This window comes from Bos javanicus, chromosome 12 (assembly GCF_032452875.1).
Source record: "Bos javanicus breed banteng chromosome 12, ARS-OSU_banteng_1.0, whole genome shotgun sequence".
Lineage (NCBI taxonomy): Eukaryota > Metazoa > Chordata > Mammalia > Artiodactyla > Bovidae > Bos > Bos javanicus.
Genome location: NC_083879.1, coordinates 2,786,573 through 2,808,336, shown reverse-complemented (window position 1 = coordinate 2,808,336; position 21,764 = coordinate 2,786,573). Strand labels below are relative to the sequence as shown.

The 21,764-nt window shown below is 39.6% G+C and overlaps 1 protein-coding gene across 5 annotated transcripts in view; it reads right to left on the bottom strand.

Moving 5' to 3' along the window:
* The window catches only part of DIAPH3 (diaphanous related formin 3), a 562,435-nt gene that overhangs the window by 82,412 nt on the left and 458,259 nt on the right, over positions 1-21,764 (bottom strand). The window lies entirely within an intron of this gene.

Sequence of the window (21,764 nt, the reverse complement as noted above, 5' to 3'; positions counted from 1 at the left end):
CAAGTTATTTAGCAACTTTCTGTGAAGTTCCTCTTTTAGACACACACACACATTCACACATAAATACCTATGCCTTATGGGACTTTAGTGACAATGGAATGAGTTACTTACATGTAAGGGCAAAACACTGCCTAGCTACATAGAAGGAGGCAGTGGAGGCAACATCATGCAGTTCCAAGCTATAGTAGGAGCTACATAAATGTTGGCTGCTATTTCTATTATTAGGAAGATGTGATGTAGAGAAAATAAACCATCATGAATTATGGAACTTAAAAAAGGAATTTCTTGTCTGGTCTATTATTAAAGTGGCCTAGTTATGGTCTTATACAGCCAGCCTACAACTATATACAATCATCCCTTAGTATCCATGGGGGATTGGCTCCAGGAATCACAAGGATACCAAAATCCATGGATGCCCATCTCATGCATTAGGTTGGTGCAAAAGTAATTGCAGTTTTGCATTGTTGAACTTTGCCACTTGATATTGGAATGCATTTTTGAATAAATGTTATGTTGTACATAATTTAATGAGCATTTCTTGATTTATATCTTTGCTAATTACTTATTAATTGCTGTTTATTTTATATTTATTTTAGACTATGGGAATGAGGTTAGACAAAACGCAAATTTGAGAAATTTTCTTATTTGAGCTCAAAATGGGTCGTAAAGCAACAGAGACAATTGCAACATCAACAATGCATTTGGCCCAGGAACTGCGAATGAACTTACTGCGCAGTGGTGACTCAAGAAGTTTTGCAAATGAGATGAGAGTCTTGAAGATGAGGAGAATAGTGGTTGGCCATCAGAAGCTGACAATGACCAATTGAGAGGGTCACTGAACTACATGAGAAGTTGCCAATGAACTCAACGTTAATGATTCTATGGTCATTCAGCATTTGAACCAAATTGGAAAGGTGAAAAAGCTTGATAAGTGGGTGCCTCAGGAGCTGACTGAAAGTCAAAAACATTCTTTTTGAAGTGTTGTTTTCTCTTATTCTACTCAATAACAAGGAACCATTTCTTGATCAGGTTGTGAAATGCGATGAAAAGTGGATTTTATATGACAACCAGTGATGACCAGCTCAGTCGCTGGACTGAGAAGAAGCTCCAGAGCACTTTTCAAGCCAAACTTTACCAAAAGAAGGTCATGATCACTGTTTGGTGGTCTGCTGCCTGTCTGAGCCACTATACCATTCGGAATCCCAGTGAAATCATTACATCTGAGAAGTATGCTCAGCAAATTGATGAGATGCACCGAAAACTGCAATGCCTGCGGCTGGCACTGGTCAACAGAAAGGGCCCAATTCTTCACAACACCTGACTGCACGCTGTACAACCAACACTTCAAAAGCTGAATGAATTGGGATATGAAGTTTTGCCTTATAAAGTCTGTGCTATGTCCTTTTAACACTACCCTGGACTTTTGTTAATGTGTTCCTACATTTTGGCAACAAGATTGGACGTGAAGTTTTGTCTCATCTGACCTCTTGCCAACTGACTACCGTTTCTTCAAACATCTCAACAACTTTTTCTATGGAAAATGTTTCCATAACCAGCAGGAGGCAGAAAATGCTTTCCCAGAGTTCATGGAATCCTAAAGCACAGACTTTTACACTACAGGAATAAATACACTTATTTCTCATTGGCAAAAATATATTGATTCCTATTGGAATCAATCAAACATATTGGTTCCTATTTTGATTAATAAAGATGTGTTTGAGCCTCGTTATAATGATTTAAAATTCACAGTCTGAAACCACAATTACTTTTGTACCAACCTAATAAAATGGCATAGTATTTGCATAACATTTATGTAATCCTAGAACACCCTCCAACACCCTCCTTATATTTATTTTTACTCATCTCTAGATTGCTTAAAACGCCTAACCAATGTAAATGCTATGTAAGCAGTTGTAAATACAATGTAAACACTACATAAATAAATGCCAGTGTGCTGCAAATTCAAGTTTCTGGAATTTTTAAAATATTTTCTTTCTGAAATTTGGTTGAATCTGTGAATATGGAGGGCCAACTGTGCATAAACTGATATGCAGCCATAATGCCCACATTTTGGTTTCTAACAGCCTTTTCTGTTAAAGAAAGTGAGTGCTGTGGAGAGTAGCTGATTCCAAATTTTGCAGCAGGGAAAGTCAATAGTCAAAATGAGCCTGGAACATCTTGTTGCCAAAATGTAGGGACACATTAAGAAAAATCTGGGGTAAGAAACTTGAAGAGGGTTCTTACTGGACAACAAGTCTGACAATTTCGGCATTAAAAACAAAATAGAGAAATTAATTTTTCGTGAGTTGAAATACGTTGTCCAAATATCCTGTTTGTTGCTTTGTGCTATATAACATATCTGGTAAGGCTAGAACCCCACTAGCCAGTTTCTCTCTCTTTTTAAAATATTTTTTCTAGTTTTCGCTTCTTTGTTTTTCCATTTGAATTTTATAATTAGCTTATCTATTTCTAAAAAAAATCTGTAGATAATTTTATTGTAAATGACTTAACATTGATATTTTATAGGACATGCAGTAATATAAAAACAGGTGAATATCATAAGATATTTAATTTTTTACTAATTTAAAAGAAAATGAAGTCTGTTGTGGTGATGGTTATTGTTGACTCGTGTCTTCAATATCATCACAACTATATTCCAAGGATGGAGGTATGATCTCGATTTGTATGGATGCACAGTTTTTTCATCTGAGATCGTCATTAGTAGGTTGTACACACTTTGTTGAAATGACAAATTTAATGCTCTTAACTAGAAAACATCAATTGTTACAGAAGGGACAAGACTCAGTCACAATCACCTACACAGTCAAATGGCCTGACTTTCGGTGGTCATGACCAGAGATTCTAAATTCTGCCCCTGATCAAGAATAATACAACAGACTCTCTTCTGAACATTACTGTCAAAGCCAGGACCAGCCACAACAGCACTGACAACAAAAGACCATGTGTCTGAGGTGGGGTGTTGGGGTCATCTTAAATTTCCTGTATATATGATTTATAAACTGGATTTGATCCTTGTTCCATAGAGAAGCAGTGATACTTAGTGAAAAAAGTCAATACACTTACGTAGATGAATTTTTCTCTATCTGTATAAAGAGATATAGGACTTTCCTGGTGGCTCAGACAGTAAAGAATCTGCCTGCAATGGAGATCTAGGTTCCATCCCTGGGTGGGAAAGATCCCCTGGAGAAGGGAACAGCTACCCGCTCCAGTATTCCTGCCTGGAGAATTCTATGGACAGGGAGCCTGGCGTGTGACAGTCCACGGGGTCATTAGGAATAGATGATGTCACTCTGGATGACATCACTAATCATGATACTCAGAAGGCAAAATAATGCACTTGTCAGAATAAGTTGGAACCACTTGTGACCAAAACATTCTCGAGGTAAAGAAAACAAGCACCAGATTTCCTGACAAGGTGTTGACTCTAAAAGTCCCATGAATGCAGAATGCTGCTGGAAGAGACCGTAAACTTCGTAAGGTCCGTCAATAGTAAAACCAGCTAGAGTTCCAGAATCTCTGACAGGTGTTACAGGAGCTATACAATGAACATCTTTCTATTGAGTGAATTCTCAGCTTCAACTCCAAAACACTGATGAAGAAACTCTAGATTCTGTCCAAAAGCGAATCACATTTCAAGCTTAAGTTTTTAACTATGATTAATGTTTCATAAAATGCAAAAGAAAATCCAATCATATAATTATATTAAAAAGAACACTTGGAATGCTGAGACAAGCAAAGCACAACAACAAAAACGAGTGCCATTTTGATAAATATTAAGCAATCTAATTAGACAGCCACCATACCTTCTTCTGCATAACATTTTTGACCTGCAAATTGCAACTTCACACAATATAGGCAGCCCTGTAATTATACTGATCACCACAGTTAAAAAGCTTAGAAACAGAATGAGCTAGTAAATCAACGTAAAAGACATAATTGCCATATTTGAAGATCGTATAAGGCTGCTTGTTATCTATAGTTCAGTATAATTATTTTTTCTTAAAAAAAGGAAAACAGCTAGAACCAAAAAGTCAGGTTGCTTGGATTTTCACAGCTGAAGTGAAAATGCTTGTACTCAAATTTAGAAAGATATCTAGCTAATTTTCTGCTGGTTTTATTTGAATTTGAAGACTTTTAACATCTAGAGGGTCTTTACTGATCATCTGTCAGAACCCTGGTGTCTATGTCACTGAAAATATTTAAAGCTTATTATTATGAGAACTGATCATTGTGCTAAACTATGCTGAATTTTTGTAGGATATTAGAGTAATTCAAAACCACAACAGTGAGTTAACAATCTCCAACCTTGAGCTTCACTGTTCTGTAAAATTTGATCTGTCATGTTTTGTTCATCTGTATAGAATGCTATTAAAACACCTTCCCTAAACAGTCCTTTTCTGGAGAAAAACAAATTTATCTTTGTCTACTCCTTCAAAATTTAGCTCAAAACCATTTTGTTTATAAAGTTTTTTAGTCTATCCATATTCTTCTCATTAGTATAACCCAAATATTTATTTGTAATTCTATTTGTTATAAGGTTAAAAAGGTTGGCTGTTAATGATAGAACATATACAGTTGTATTTACATTTCAGTCTATAAATTGTGACGGCCAGGAGCTCAATTTCTCTCACATCTTAATAGGAGACTGTGAGGTTTGCATTAATTTACTACTAATATTTTTTTCTGTTTCCACAAAGGGTACCTCTCAGTTTTGGTTTTAGTGACTTAATGAATAAACTGAGAAAATAAGTTCAGAATAGTATTTTCTAAAATATCAGGTCTCGATTGTTATTATATTATTTTTAATGAAATACAGTAGATTAGAAAAGAAAATAGACTACATCACAATGAAGTAAAGGTAAAAACTGAACTTACTATTTTCTGACTTTAAGTAGGTGTGTGTGCATGTATGTGCAATGTGTATGCGGGCATACTCAGTCGCTTCAGTCGTGTCCGACTCTCTGTGACCCTGTGGACTGCAGCCCACCAGGCTCCTCTGTCCATGGCATTCTCAAGGGAAGGATACTGGAGTGGGTTGCCATTTCCTCCTCCAGGGAATCTTTCCAACCGAGGGATTGAACCCGTATGTCCTGCATCTCCTGCATTGGCAGGCAGCCTCTTTACAACGGAGCCACCTGGGAAGCCTCTAACTAGTGTGTTCTATCATCTAAGTTAAAGAATAAAATATCCTGAAAGATTTCTGGATGAACTATCACCATTGATGAATTCATTACAGATAAAATTTGAAGAATGATATCCAAGATACCAGGGTTTAGGTATATTCAAGTCTTCTGTGCCTGCAGTATCTATGATGTCTTAAATTTCTGATATATATTAATATTTGCTTAGGAAGAGAAAACCCCAAACAAATGTGCATTCTTCCCTTGAGAATGCCATGGACATGGGCTACAGTCCATAGGGTCAGAGAGAGTTGGACATGACTGAAGTGACTGAGTATGCCCGCATGCACATTGCACATACATGCACACACACCTACTTAAAGTCAGAAAATGTAGTACAAAAGGTGTCATTTTCATAAAGATGTCATAATCAGCATTGAACACAGACATCACTAGATGAGCACGATGTTTTTTCCAACTGAGCCTTTCCCTATGCAATGCTTCGGGAAGCGACTACCAGTCAACAGGCTGTTGAGAGGAAACATTTTCCACATCTGGTCTAAATCAGAATCCACGCATGTGAGAAAACTATGGCAGAGAAAGCAGGTTGTCAACACACACACGCATAAAACACACACATACACACACGCCTGTATGTTTGCTCAACTGACTAATACTTATACACCTAATGAAATGCTTTTATTTAGATGATGAGGCAGATATAGTCAGTAATTCAAGCCTTCTACTGTGTTTAGTTCTTGAAGGTGCTTCATTCGAGGAAATTCAATGTATTCATATTCTCCAAAATCAGGAATCAAGGTCATATACGAAGGTAGATATCTGGTCCATATGGTCTCCCTTTCTTTGCTCTCCAGTAAAACTCACATTCCCATCAAATGGTTTAGTAATGGGAGTGACATATAATACATGATGTTCTGCATTAAAGCAAATATAATAAGTGTAATTTATAGACAACAGAGTCATGGGGGGTAAAAAGGAAAATATAAAAGGCTAGTATAATCCAACAAAAAGCACCATAAAGTCTAACTTAAAAACTAGTCATTTTTGTTCATCAACATCATTTCATATCAAAAGTAGAGTTTATGAGTTATTGAATTGGTAGGTAAATTTGCCCCTCTAAATCATCTGACTGCCTCTGAGGGCTCACGTCACCTCCTCTTTATGTCAATGTCTTGCATGGTTCAGTGGCCACGATCGGCTCTGGCCACTAAAGCTCAAGTCATTCAGAGCAATCAAATCAATTATAAGAGCCGTTGCTGTCTGACACCGACGACCAGCGATTGATAACAAAACCCGTCTGTTTTCAGTTCTCATCTGACAGCAACAAACCAGTCCCGGCCTGCTCCTACTGGCATTTGTCATAAATCAGTAGCAATTCCACCATGGTGAAAGGTGCTGGAGACTCTCTTTAGTCCACCTGGCCTCATTTTCTTTTCAAGTTTTAAAAATATAACTATTTTTTATTTTAAACTTTACATAATTGTATTAGTTTTGCCAAATATCAAAATGAATCCACCACAGGTATCCATGTGTTCCCCATCCTGAACTATTAAGGTAGATTAATGCCAAAATTTATTTCTTACAGTGTCTAATAGTACAAGCAAGTAATCTCATAATTTAATACCACACAATGTTCCTATTCTTTGATTTTTAAAGTGAATGACTAAAATACTGCTAAAACTTTGAAAGTGGAAATTTTATATTCAAATTCTATGATTTTAGACATAATAGAGAAAAATGACATTTCCTTTTATATTACAGATCTGACATCATGTTTTTAATTGATTATTTAAGAAATATTTTAACAAAATTTCCCTAAATGAGACTTTTTTTGTTTTTACTATTTCGCACTGTCATTACAAAATGAACTAAACATATAAATATAATATAATAAGCAAGTATTAGTCAACAAGCATTGAATATTAACCAAATGTAAAGATTATATTTCACAGATATGAAAATATAATTTTTTCTGAACAAGTTATTACTTATGAAGTAAGGCCAGTACACTTTAAATATTTTGTGGAGTTAAATAACACTAAATCATCTGAAGGAAAAGAAAAGAGCCCTGATTAAATTTGCAGAATTTGCAGAACACTTTGAGAATTAGTAACACCTCACTATTCAATTTTCAGCATCAAAAAATAATATAAAATCTGGATACATTTGGCATCATATTAGGTAGAAAACTACTTTAAGTGAGAATGAATAATTCTCACAGGAATCTTACACAATAAAAATAAAATAAAGATCATTCATAATAACACAAAGCATTTCTTTAAGGGGAGAGGAGAAAGGGAAGAAATATTAAGGACCTATTTCACATGAGGCAAAGACAGGGCCTTTACATGTGTGATATCACTGCCTCCTCAAACACCAAGGGTAGACATGTTTATTTCACTTTATAAAGAAGGACACAGGGGCATGTCAAACTGAACTCGAAGTCAGTTCAACTTGATTTCAATGCCTATATTTTTTCTATGTTCATTTATCATTTCCTTACCACTTAGCAAAAACCTGTTATGTGTTTTATGCTAAACAAAGCATTAGATATAGAAAAACGAATAAAACACAGGCAGGTAAACAAGACCGAAACCAACCAAGGAGGCTGAGGAGATGGTGGATGTAGAGTGCTGCAGTGAGTAAGGCAGTAAGTCCTACCAGCTCCAAACCCCAGCACACACGTATTCACACAGCTTGATTCAAATCTCAGCTCAGCTACTAATAACTGGATGTACGATGCAAGTTACTCTCTCTTAGTTTGCCTTTTTCTCACCTATAAAAATGGACTTACCTCAAAAAGGTTGATTTGAGTTTGAAATGAATTAACCTATTCAAGAAAAGGCTGAATTTTCAGTGGACATTTGGTAGTTGCTCATTAAATATTATTTTCACTGCTCCCCTTATACACAAACCCTCACCTTCAAACACCTGATGTTTAGTTGCCAAGCCTCAGAAATGTATGATACCTATCTTCTTCATTTAAAATGTAAAATTACCCATTTTATAGAATTCCCTGACCACAGCTGGTACCCCTGTTAACAATGGTTTGAGGCCAAAAAAGACCTTCGGTAAGAAGACGGCCTGAGAATGGGTGTGGACCACAGCAGTAGGGGCTGATGAACATGATCTTGGCACCTGAAGTGGTTGCTGAAGCCGGGAGGGCTCAGCAGAGCTCTCCCAGAGCGACTGCGCTCCAAGCGCTGGCCAGACCCGAAGACACCGGCACGCCAAGCAGTACCTACTGCTGAACACCGGTCAGATTTCCTACGGAGCGCTTCCTCTCCTTCCACTGGGAAGGGGACGCCCTGTTAGGGCGCCTCCAACTGGAAGAGATTTGCTGGACTGTCAGATACTAAGACTACCAAGGAGAAAACACGCACGAGAGACTATATTCCTCAACATTATACAATTAAAACCTGTAATTCCACTAATCCATGAAGACAGGTATAAGTGGCACCACTTTGAAAAACTTACTCCTTCATATAACAGCATATTGTAGCACCCATAAGGGAATTCTGTAAATCAAATCAGTTCTGCCTCTTTTCCAATAACAGTGACAGATTGACCTGAATGTCTCTTCCTAAATTTAAGGCAGTCAGTTGACCCCTGAACATTATTCCTTGTCTCTCCTTTATACTGAAATATTTTCACCAATATATCATCTGTTCACAGAAACTTGACTGGGTTTACAACCAATGGCTTTCCCAGTTTTGGAAGGTGTGTGTGTGTGTGTGTGTGTGTGTGTGTGTGTGTGTGTGTTGGTCAAACAGCAATGAAGTAATTCAATTTCACATATTAAGAGCATTTCAGGGGTGAAGTTTAAACCAATGGCTTTCCCAGTTTTGGAAGGGGTGTGTGTGTGTGTGTGTTTGTGTGTGCGTGTGCTGGTCGAACAGCAATGAAGTAATTCAATTTCACATATTAAGAACATTTCAGGGATGAAGTTTAAATTCTCTCTTTACTTTCTGTTTCTCTTGACTATGCTGTAAGGATTTATCCCTCATGTTTAGGCCCAAGTTTTGAATTTGCAGTTTATTAAGAAGGTGATCCTCTAGAATAACGTGCTGCATGAAACTAAACTAATGACATTTCATCTGTACTGTGCTTAGTCACTCAGTTGTGTTCAACTCTTTGCAACCCTATGGACTGTAGCCCGCCAGGTTTCTCTGTCCATGGGATTCTCCAGGCAAGAATACTGGAGTGGGTTGCCATGCACTCCTCCAGGGCATCTTCCCAACTCAAGGACTGGACCCAGGTCTGCCACACTGCAGGTGGATTCTTTACCATCTGAGCCCCCAGGGAAGCCCAAGAATACTGGAGTGGGTAGCCTACCCCTTCTGCAGGGTATCTTCCCGACCGAGGAATAGCACTGGGGTCTCTTGCACTGCAGGCGGATTCTTTACCAGCTGTGCTGCCAGGGGAACCTGACATTCCATCTACTGATCTATATTTTGAATCTTGAATGCATTTGACATTCTAATATTGAACTACTGGAAGCTACAAGGTATACTAGAAAACCCACATTAGATGTTGCTTCAGTCGTGTCTGACCCTGTGCAACCCTATGGGCTGTAGTCTACCAGGCTCCTCTGTCCATGGGATTCTCCAGGCAAGAATACTGGAATGGATTGCCATTCCCTTCTCCAGGGAATCTTCCTGACCCAGGGATCAAACTGGTGTCTTTTATGTATAAACTGGACTGGCAGGCGGGTTCTTTACCAGCAGTGCCACCCAGGAAGCCCCACATTAGATCCAAGGATCAGAAACTCTGTATTCTGTATTTAGCCACGTGAGATAGTCAGTTAACTACTCTGAGTATGCATTTTCTCATCTGTTAACTGGGAATACTAATATCAACATGTGTGGCTCACAGTGTTATTCAGAGAATTGATGACAATACCACCAGTACGAGTAACATTAGAAATATAACACAATCTATGGTTTTTCATGTCTGTTAAGTATTATTTCACACTAGGCATTCTGTGAAAACCCTTGACACAGAACAATTAAGTTCTAAAACAATTAATTAAGATTAATTAATACACCTACAGCAATCTACAAAATACATTTATTTTATGGACTGTAAAGAAGAGGTATATAAAGAGTAAACATTAAGTAAATATCAAACCAGGTATTTGAACCCTGGTCTGCTTATCACAATGCATATCCTCTTACCACAGTGCTACATTGACTACTGTTAATTTAAGTGCTACAAAAATGCAACTGAAGGCACTGGAAAATACACAAGAGTGTACATACTTACATGTCAATCATGAAGGGTTAACAGAGATGCACCATTCATGGGGATACTGTGTCTGCACCCTTCTCACCTACCTCTTCAAGGGTAGGTTGCAGAATCATTTCTTAAGATTCTTCCCTTGTATCTTTGGAAAATACCCTCTTGTCTAAGAACAATTAAAGACAGATCTAAAGAGATAACTATTTTGGAGTCAGAAAGATCCAAGTTCCAATCCCTTCTTACCATACTCTACATATAAGGTCATATGTTAATGATGTCACCTCTCTCTACTGTGGAAATAGAACAGTCTGACTTGCTTCACAGCATCATTATAAGAGTTAAGATAAGTACACAGTACCTGTCACATACAGAACGCTCAGTAAATGCTATTTTCTAATATTAATTACAAAGATAGTACTAATGACATTTAATTAGCCTGTGTACTGGGATTTCCCACATGCTACGTCTAACACCATGGACCTAGGCCTTCTAGAAACTACAAAATTAGCACACAATGAACATCTAAGAAGGAAATAAAAATGCCATGGAAGAAAGTAAAAGCAAGCAAATTCTAGCTTTGGTATCTTGAGAAAAACTTCATCAAGTTGTATGCAAAGGTTCAAGAAACTTTGAACAACTTTGAATTAGATAACTTGTCTGCCTTTTTAAAATAACTTATATCCATCTGATCTATATTAGAGAAACACTATACTTATTCCTCCCTCATACTCTACACTACAGTAAGGTGGTGAGGAGCAGGGGGTGGCAGAGCAGGAAGATGAGTTGACAAGGTACAGCCTGGAAGCGTGGAGGGCATTTTCTCAGGGCTGGTGAGCAGAGGGGAGCTCTAAGTATCCACACCCAAGGCCAGTGGGGATGGTGAGCACACGGGTGAGGTGAAGTGGTGACCGGGAATTACAGGGAAACCAGGGGGCAGGTGTTTCCTGTGGCCCACTCGTATCATTAACAGGTCATTTTTAGTTTAACCAGCCGTCATGCCTGGTAAGACACATATGATCATCTTGAAGAAAAACTTAAAATCAAGCAGGTGCTATTTAAAAGAAAGGGATGGAAAGAAGACACAGGGAAGGTTATTTTCCCCTTGAATTTCTTCCTGTTACAGGGATATTTTAGGAGTTCATGCATGGAAAATAAAAACACAAAGAGAAAATGTCAGTAAATATAAAGGAATAGAAAAAAGTTCCAATACTCCTTATGCTATTGTACTAGTTATTTGAGTTTCTCATTGCTACGTAACACTACACATTTACTATTAGAGATGCAAGCGCACTTTAGAAAGGATACCAGTGGGAGGCACTGTGAGTGTAAGAGGACTGTGAAGACTGCTGGCCACAAGAGAAAGGGATGCACAAAGAGTTTAGCAATATATTCTACTCTGTAATACTAAACTACTTACATAATCTTAAACAGGTTAAAAATAATTAGGTAGACTGATAAAGATTTCATGTAAGAATAAAATCTATAGCTCAGTTCAAATATAGTTAATATGCCTAAAGTAAAAGCCTAGAAAATAAAATCTTTTACATTTCAAACTTTGACCTATTTGAATATTATTCATTGTAACATGATTTATAAATACAAAAAGAAGTCCGTGGAAATTATTCATAGTTTCTTAATTGATTTTTTGTCAGGAGCATTGCCTTAAATTGACATAAGAATACTTTTCAGCCTCCTTAATGTAATTTCAATAATGCTAAATCATTTAACACAAATTTTTAAAAAATGAACAACAAAAAATTTTCAAAATATTTAAGTTTTGCTCTTTTTTGACAGTGCACTTTAAAGTTATGAATTAGGATTTGTAAAAATTTGGGATTAAGAGCTTACAGTATCTTTTTGTACACAGGTCTGGTGCTAACACTGCTACAAGAAAAGTGGAAAGTATTAAAAATATTATTGTATAAAATATATAAATAAGACATGGAGCTAGTGTTTACTGAGTACACAGTTGAGTTAGGGAAGACTGAAAAGTTCTGAAGATCGAGAGTGGGGATAGTTGAACAATAATATGAATGTATTTGATGCCACAGAACTGTACACTTAAAAATGGATAAAATGATAAATTTTGCATCACATATTTTACCACAGTAAAGTACATGAATATACATATGAAAAAGGATGAAAAATACAAGAGAAAGATATAAATAAAAAGAATAAAAGAAACATTAAAGAATTCATATTCTGAACAGTAGCATTAAATATAGAACCTTTTATTTTCAAAAAAGCTTTTAGAAGAAAATAAGAACATATTTATGATGTTGAGAAAGGCAAAGATTTCTTAACCAGGACACTAAAATTGTTAACCATAAAGAAAAGCTCAATTAACTGGACTACATTAAAAGTAAGATCTTTTTGTTTTAAAAATAAAAAACATCACTGAAAAAGTGAAAAAGCAAGCTACAGAGTGGAAGACAGCTCCATTACATATATCCACCAGAGGACCTGGGTCCAGAGTATACACAGAACTCCTCAAACTAACAGCAAAGAGACAACCTAGCAGAATACTGGACAAGGACTTAATCAAGCACTTCATAAAAGAGGTTACAAATTAAAGGAAATACAAGTTAAAGCCCCAGTGTAATACCAGTGCACACCAACAGAATGGTTAAAATTAAAAAGAACTTTTAAAAAACTGGCAATACTAAACATTGTTGAGCATGTAAAGCAATTGTAATTTAATCACTGCTGACTGAAGGATAAATTAGTAAATTTTCTTTGAAAAATCTACGGGTAGTACTTGTGAAAGGTAAACATTAGCATACACTGTGATCTAGCAACTCTCCTCCTAGGTGCTTACTTGATAGGAATGTCCACATCTGTGCACCAAAATGTATGTTTGAGGATGTTCATAGTAGCACTATTCAGAACAGCTCCAAGCTGGGAGCCGATCAAAGGTACTTCAACAGCAGAATGGACAAATTATAGGCTAATCAAATAGTGGAATATTAGCAATAAGAAATAGGAAACAGTTGCTCTGCGTAATATCACAATTGACTCTAACAGACATGTTGAGGGAAAGAAGGCGAATTCCAAAGAGAACTGACTGTGATACTCTATTTACATGATGTTCAAAAACAAGCAACAGTACCCAGCGGTCTTAGCAGCACAGAGTGGTTATCCTTGAGAAGCGGCGGTAGGGCAGGGGTGGCAAGGACTGGGGGGAATGGCAATGGCACTCCTGGGGGTACCGGGGTTGCTCTGTTCCTTGCAGTGAGTGGAGTTACAGGGTATGTTTATCTTGAGAAAATATATTGAGCTATTTACTTGTACAATTTGTACCTTTTTCTGCACATATGTAACATTTCAGTAAAAAGTTCAAAAATGAAATAACACATATATATCAAAACTTAAAGCAGAAAAAGGTTAAATGACAATGTAAAAAACCCCTCAATCTTCAATGACAAAATGGGAAGAATCATAATGCGCTAAAAGGCTTGTCTGTGAAACACTGAATTGGAGGATGGATACTGCTGACACACCCCTGCGGATTTTCACCAAACACAAATTCTCTAGGTTTAGGTTTCAGAGCCCTGAACAGCATTTGATTTAACAGCCAAATGAAGAAATGGCCGGGGCAAGGTAGAGACAAGTCAGAAACTACAGCATAGTACAGACTGTGGGCATGAAGGAGAAACAACGGCAACAGGGCACTCTCCCAGCCAAGGGAGTTGGCTCCAGGCAGAGCAGTGATGATACTGGGTTCTGATACAAAAAGCCTGGGACCTAAGAAGCATCACTATGAGCCACAATTATGTGGACACTGACAGGCAAAAGATGACCCAGGGCAATAAGAGAATATTTGAAGAAATTTGAATCTCAGCTTGAAATCACAGGAACTCACTGTCACCACCTACACATTGCATGCCATCCCTACAGTATTTCCAGCAGTCCACAAATGAGTAGTAATCGAAAAAGACCAGTGGGAGAACCCAATCGCATGTTCAAAGCCATGGAATGGACTTGGAGACATGAAGCATAGCGAAAGTGAGACATTTAATGTCGGTCTTGCAAGATCAGGTGTCTGGCATGCAGGCATACCCACAGCGGTTACAACAAGCAAATTATTCCCAAACACGCAGGTCCCTTCTCACCAGTTCCTCGTTGGCTAAGTACTATGGGCTGTACTGGGAAACTCAGCAGTGGCCACAGGTCTGGAAAAGGTCAGTTTTCATTCCACTCTCAAAGAAAAGCAATGCCAAAGAATGCACAAACTACCGCACAATTGCACTCATCTCACATGCTAGCAAAGTAATGCTCAAAATTCTCCAAGCCAGGCTTCAGTAGTACGTGAACTGCAAACTTCCAGATGTACAAGCTGGATTCAGAAAAGGCAGAAGAACAAGAGATCAAACTGCCAATAGCCATTGGATCATCAAAAAAGCAAGAAAACACCAAAAAACATCTACTTTTGCTTTATTGACTCTGCCAAAGCCTTTGACTGTGTGGATCATAATAAACTATGGAAAATTCTGAAAGAGATGGGAATACCAGACCACCTGATCTGCCTCCTGAGAAATCTGTATGCAGGTCAGGAAGCAACAGTTAGAACTGGACATGGAACAACAGACTGGTTCCAAATCGGGAAAGGAGTACATCAAGGCTGTATATTGTCACCCCGCTTATTTAACTTATGTGCAGAGTACATCATGCAAAATGTTGGGTTAGATGAAGCACAAGCTGGAATCAAGATTGCCAGGAGAAATATCAATAACCTCAGATATGCACATGACACCACCCTTATGGCAAAAAGCGAAGACGAACTAAAGAGCCTCTTGATGAAAGTGAAAGAGGAGTGAAAACATTGGCTTAAAGCTCAACATTCAGAAAATGAAGATCATGGCATCCAGTCCCATCACTTCATGGGAAATAGATGGGGAAACAGTGTCAGACTTTATTTTTTTGGGCTCCAAAATCACTGCAGACGGTGATTGCAGCCATGAAATTAAAAGACGTTTGCTCTTTGGAAGAAAAGTAATGACCAACCTAGATAGAATATTGAAAAGCAGACATTACTTTCCCAACAAAGGTTCGTCTAGTCAAAGCTATGGTTTTTCCAGTAATCGTGTATGGATGTGAGAGTTGGACTATAAAGAAATCTGAGTGCCGAAGAGTTGATGCTTTTGAACTGTGGTGTTGGAGAAGACTCTTGGGAGTTCTTTGGACTGCAAGGAGATCCAATCAGTCCATCCTAAAGGAAATCAGTCCTGAATATTCATTGGAAGGACTGATGCTGAAGCTGAAGCTCCAATACTTTGGCCACCTGATGTGAAGAGCTGACTCCTTTGAAAAGACCCTGATGCTGGGAAAGACTGAGGGCAGGAGAAGAAGGGGACAACAAAGGATGAGATGGTTGGATGGCATCACCAACTCGATGGACATGAGTTTGAGTAAGCTCCAGGAGTTGGTGAAGGACAGGGAGGCCTGGTGTGCTGCAGTCCATGGGGTGGCAAAGAATTGGACACAACTGAGCGACTGAACTGAACTGAACTGATGGGGTGTACAATCCTCCCGGACGTCACCTAAGCTTCATTATTTCCTTATAGGGTATCCTTCTTTCTCCCTTTCCAACTTATATCTACATTTCTTAACAAAGACTTTCTTGCTAGTTTATCCTGTCTGCTAACATCATATTTGCTTAGATAACCCTCCAGGTGCATGAACTGTCAAGTCTGCAAGCCTTTAGACAAGTTTAGAGCCAGGGCCCAGGCAATGGGTGGGGCCCTATCTTCATTAGGATCCAGTCTGATCTCCCTCCCCCATCCCTAACTTTATCTAAAGAGTTCAGGTCTCAATTTTATCATGTTTGCATGTTTAGCTGTTAGTGATTTTCCACTCAAGAGTTTTTCTCTTGAAAATGGACCACTTCAAGTTTCTATTTCTTACAACCAGCATGTGATCTGAATACAGATACTACTAAAAGGAGAGAAAAAAAGGGAAAAAGAACAGATCAAGACATGTCTACTCTACACTAGGTCATGTTTCATACTTTACTTCATCACATTTTATGTTTATATTGAAGCAGCTTTGATAGTTCACCCTTCACACATGATGACAAGACTCCTCAGAATTGAAGAGATGATAGACTTTAAGGGTGAGAGTTCTCAGAGTGCGAGTTCACATTTTTAATCTTAATAAAAATTTGAATGTGAAATACCAGAGAATACCAGAGAAACCATTCCTAGAAGACGAAGGAATTAAACAAGTTGAAATGTTTGAGCCATACTGGGAACAGCAAATGGTTTAAGCATAGCCAATGGTAGCGTCTGGTGACAGAGCACAGAAAAGTGCGTCTGGGGTACAGGCAGGGTCACTGTGTGTGTGGGGGGGAGTTACATTCTGAACGGCTGGCATTTGCACGGAGCACGAAAATGTCTGTAATTTTAGATGGTCTCTTCAGTAGCAGGCAACCCACTCCAGTGTTCTTGCCTGGAGAATCCCAGGGACGGGGGAGCCTTGGTGGGCTGCTGTCTATGGAGTCGCACAGAGTCGGACACGACTGGAGTGATTCAGCAGCAGCAGCAGCAGCAGCAGTGCATAGGAGTGAAGTGGATGGGAGGAAACCTGGAAGGAAGGAGAGTGAAGGGAACCCCACTGATATAATAAAACCAACTGTCTAGGAACCGGGAGGGCAGGGAAGGCAGTGGCACTGAGGGAAGGCCAGCTGTGGCAGCCTCTCAGAGCGGGGAGAAGTCTACTCAGGACCCTGGCCTGTGGTGGTGCTCAGGGCACGGCTGGGGCTTCGGTCGCGGGGATGGTGATAAGGGCGGGGGCGGGGGGCCCGAGTGGCTCCCGAGGCCTGTGTCTGGCTGGGGCTGGGGTGCAGAGGGAGGCCTCCAGGGACGGCGTGCTCTGTCTTCATCTCACCCTCACAGGTCCCTATGACAGCCCGCACTGAGGGCTCTCCAGAGAGAGTGCGGAGTTTCCTGTGCTGAGCATTTTAAGAGAAAGTGGCCAGTTATTTCTCTGTAAGGCTACTCATAGATCCACTGAAGAGTCTCTTCCAGCCTTATGATTCTAAGACAACTGCCCTTTTCAGAGTCATATAGGGATGCTTGGGGAATTAATGGGATATTTGTAAATCATCTTCATTTCCTTTAAAGTTTTTATTTACAATCCATTTACATACATTTAAATGCTGCTAGAAAAGCATATTTAAATTCAATTTCCTTTGAAATTGTCAAGGGAATGCAAAAAGGAGAATTTAAAAAGCACTTTAACAGAGGAAAAAAGTCTACTTGCCACAGGCATCACTGTCACTTCCTTGTCTAAACACACACACACACACACACAGAATCAAGTAAAATGGTGGCAAATCATTTCCAACACTAACTTCATATCAAGATCAGTCGTGTCCAACTCTTTGCGACCCCATGGACTATAGTCTGCCAGGCTCCTCAGTCCATGAGATTTTCCAGGCAAGAATACTGGAGGGGAGTGCATTTTCTTCTCCATGGGAACTTCCCAACCCAGGCATCGAAGTCAGGTCTCCTGCATTGCGGGCAGACTCTTTACCCTTTGGGCCACAAGGGAATCCCACATACGAAGAGCAATTCTTTATTATTCCTGGTAAGCTTCTATATCATTGAAAAACCATATAGATGTTGGTTATATGGCAAGTTCATTTTGAGAACACTGAATTCATGATGTGTACATCAGTCATGCACAAAAACTCAGTCTTCTGCAGTATGTAAAATTTAAAAAAGACTGTAGCAAGTAAAAATAAAACCTAATTTTTTTTTTAAACCTAAGTTTTAAAGATGATTAAAAGTGTGATACCACATGAAGATGTAATATCCAATATTTGGATTGTGATACCAGTCAATTACCTGAAAAAATATGATCTAGAGACAAATGAGACTGTTGCAGGGAAGAAGTCAATTCTGACTCCATGTTGAAATTTTTGTTTGACTTGCTTTTCCTTGCTCTTAATAGTACTTACCGGCTTGCCTTGGGGACCCTGCCTTCTGCTTGACTATAAACTAAAGTCCCTTCAATAAGCTCCTAGAGAGATAATATGTCCCTACCCACCTGTGAATAGAAGAGATTAACACAGCACTTCCAAAGGCTGGACGTTCCCTTGGAGATGTTTTGCAAGACTGAAGACCCTTTCACTTAACTTCCCCACTGCCTCTCCCTCTCTCCTTTCAATTTTAGTTCCTCATTGCTTCTTTCTCTCTGATCTATAAAAGAACCTGGCATCCAGACCCTGTTAAGATGGTTATTTCGAGGCACTAGCTTGCCATCTTCTCAGTCAGCTGGCTCCCCGATTAAAGTCTCTTCCTGGCCTCAACTCCTTGAGCAGCAAGTAGAGCAAGCTTGGACCCAGTAACAACATTATGGGTAGAAATAATAATAACCACTAAGGTTAGATAGCATCAATAACTCAGTTCAGTTTAGTCACTCAGTTGTGTCCGACTTTTTGTGACCCCATGAATCGTAGCATGCCAGGCCTCCCTGTCCATCACCAACTCCTGGAGTTCACTCAGACTCACGTCCATCGAGTCAGTGATGCCATCCAGCCATCTCATCCTCTGTCGTCCCCTTCTCCTCCCGCCCCCAATGCCTCCCAGCATCAGAGTCTTTTCCAGTGAGTCAACTCTTCGCATGAGGTGGACAAAGTACTGGAGTTTCAGCCTCAGCATCATTCCTTCCAAAGAAATCCCAGGGCTGATCTCCTTCAGAATGGACTGGTTGGATCTCCTTGCAGTCCAAGGGACTCTCAAGAGTCTTCTCCAACACCACAGTTCAAAAGCATCAATTCTTCAGCGCTCAGCTTTCTTCACAGTCCAACTCTCACATCCATACATGACCACAGGAAAAACCATAGCCTTGACCAGATGGACCTTTGATGGCACAATAATGTCTCTGCTTTTCGATATGCTATCTATGTTGGTCATAACTTTTCTTCCAAGGAGGAAGCGTCTTTTCATTTCATGGCTGCAGTCACCATCTGCAGTGATTTTGGAGCCCCCAGAAATAAAGTCTGACACTGTTTCCACTGTTTCCCCACCTATTTGCCATGAAGTGATGGGACCAGATGCAATGATCTTCGTTTTCTGAATGTTGAGTTTTAAGACAACTTTTTCACTCTCCTCTTTCACCTTCATCAAGAGGCTTTTTAGTTCCTCTTCACTTTCTGCCATAAGGGTGGTATCATCTACATCTCTGAGGTTATTGATATTTCTCTTGGCAATCCTGATTTCAGTATGTGCTTCTTCCAGCCCAGCGTTTCTCATGATGTACTCTGCGTATAAGTTAAAGAAGCAGGGTGACAATATACAGCTTTGACGTACTCCTTTTCCTATTTGGAACCAGTCTGTTGTTCCATGTCCAGTTCTAACTGTTGCTTCCTGACCTGCATACAGGTTTCTCAAGAGGCAGGTCAGGTGGTCTGGTATGCCCATCTCTTTCAGAATTTTCCACAGTTTATTGTGATCTACACAGTCAAAGGTTTTGGCATAGTCAATAAAGCAGAAATAGATGGTTTTCTGGAACTTTCTTGCTTTTTTGATGATCCAGCAGATGTTGGCAATTTGGTCTCTGGTTCCTCTGCCTTTTCGAAAACCAGCTTGAACATCTGGAAGTTCACGGTTCACGTATTGCTGAAGCCTGGCTTGGAGAATTCTGAGCATTACTTTACTGGCGTGTGAGATGAGTGCAATTGTGTGGTAGTTTGAGCATTCTTTGGCATTGCTTTTCTTTGGGACTGGAATGAAACTGACCTTTTCCAGTCTCTGGCCACTGCTGAGTTTTCCAAATTTGCTGGCATATTGAGTGCAGCACTTTCACAGCATCATCTTTCAGGATTTGAAAGAGCTCAACCGGAATTCCATCACCTCCACTAGCTCTGTTCATAGTGATGCTTTGTAAGGCCCACTTGCCTTCACATTCCAGGATGTCTGGCTCTAGGTGAGTGATCACACCATTGTGATTATCTGGGTCGTGAAGATCTTTTTGTACAGTTCTTCTGTGTATTCTTGCCACCTCTTCTTAATATATTCTGCTTCTGTTAGGTCCATACCATTTCTGTCCTTTATCAAGCCCATCTTTGCATGAAATGTTCCCTTGGTATCTCTAATTTTCTTGAAGAGATCTCTAGTCTTTCCCATTCTGCTGTTTTCCTCAATTTCTTTGCATTGATTGCTGAGGAAGGCTTTCTTATCTCTTCTTGTTATTCTTTGGAACTCTGCATTCAGATGCTTATATCTTTCCTTTTCTCCTTTGCTTTTTGCTTCTCTTCTTTTCACAGCTGGATATGAATCTAAGCAAACTCTGGGAGACAGTGCAGGACAGGGAAGCCCTGCATGCTGCAGTCCATGGGGTCGCAAACAGTCATACACAAACTAGCAACTGATCACGACCACCACCAGGACCACTTATACACATTTGCTGGGCACTCTACTAGGTATTAGGGAGTGGGAGATGGAGACAATGACCCCCGCCATCTAGGAGTTCATGTTCCAGTAAGAATGACAGTAAGCTTACCAGGTGGAAGGCGGGCAGAATGCACTACAGCAGCACAGAGCCGCAGGGACTTTTTCTTTGACCAGGAGTGGGAAGGAATGTAGGCCTGGAAGCTGACATCAAAGGGAGCTTTGAAACCTGCCTGATGAGGGAGAAGACTCTCAGGGAGTGATATGTGGAGCCACTAAAGCACTTTACTTCGGGACGGAGAGTCAGTCTAAGGACAACTTATAAAACTCGGGCCTTTTTGGTCCAGAAAGGTTTCTTGTTGTAGTTGCTTTCATAAGACCTAACAACTTTAGCCTGCCTGGAAGGAAGTTATTTTAAAACTTAAGGCACTTTTTTGTCTTTGCTTTTCCTCTGGTTTTAACACACAGCCTGAGGTTTGTCACCATGTTTAACAAGAACGAAGCAAGAGAATCAAAAAAGCAAGTGAAACAGAAAGAGACAGGACCAAAACCCAACATGGCAGGGCCAGTGCCATCTCAAGTGTGATTATTGTTTAACCTAAGGGTTAGCTATTTATAAGAACAGAATGCCAGAGGTTTTAGGAATTTTTCTGGTATATCTGAAAAGTGATCCTTCCAATACTAGGGGAGAACTTGGAAAAGGTATTTCAGACAAGCAGTTCAAGGGTGTTGAGTTCTCTTAAAATTTGAGTGGGAAAAGAGAAGAAACAGACTCACTAATGGCTGGCATGGCAGGAAACTCAGCATGGGGCTGGTACCGCTAAGTGAGCTCTCTAAGACGGAGGCCAGAGCCACTGAGGAAGTGGAGGTCACGCATGTCCCAGCCTGGATGGAACCTGACCTTTTGTTATCGTCCCAACTCAGAACACTAGCCAGAAAGTGAAAATACTTATCAAACTCTTACAAA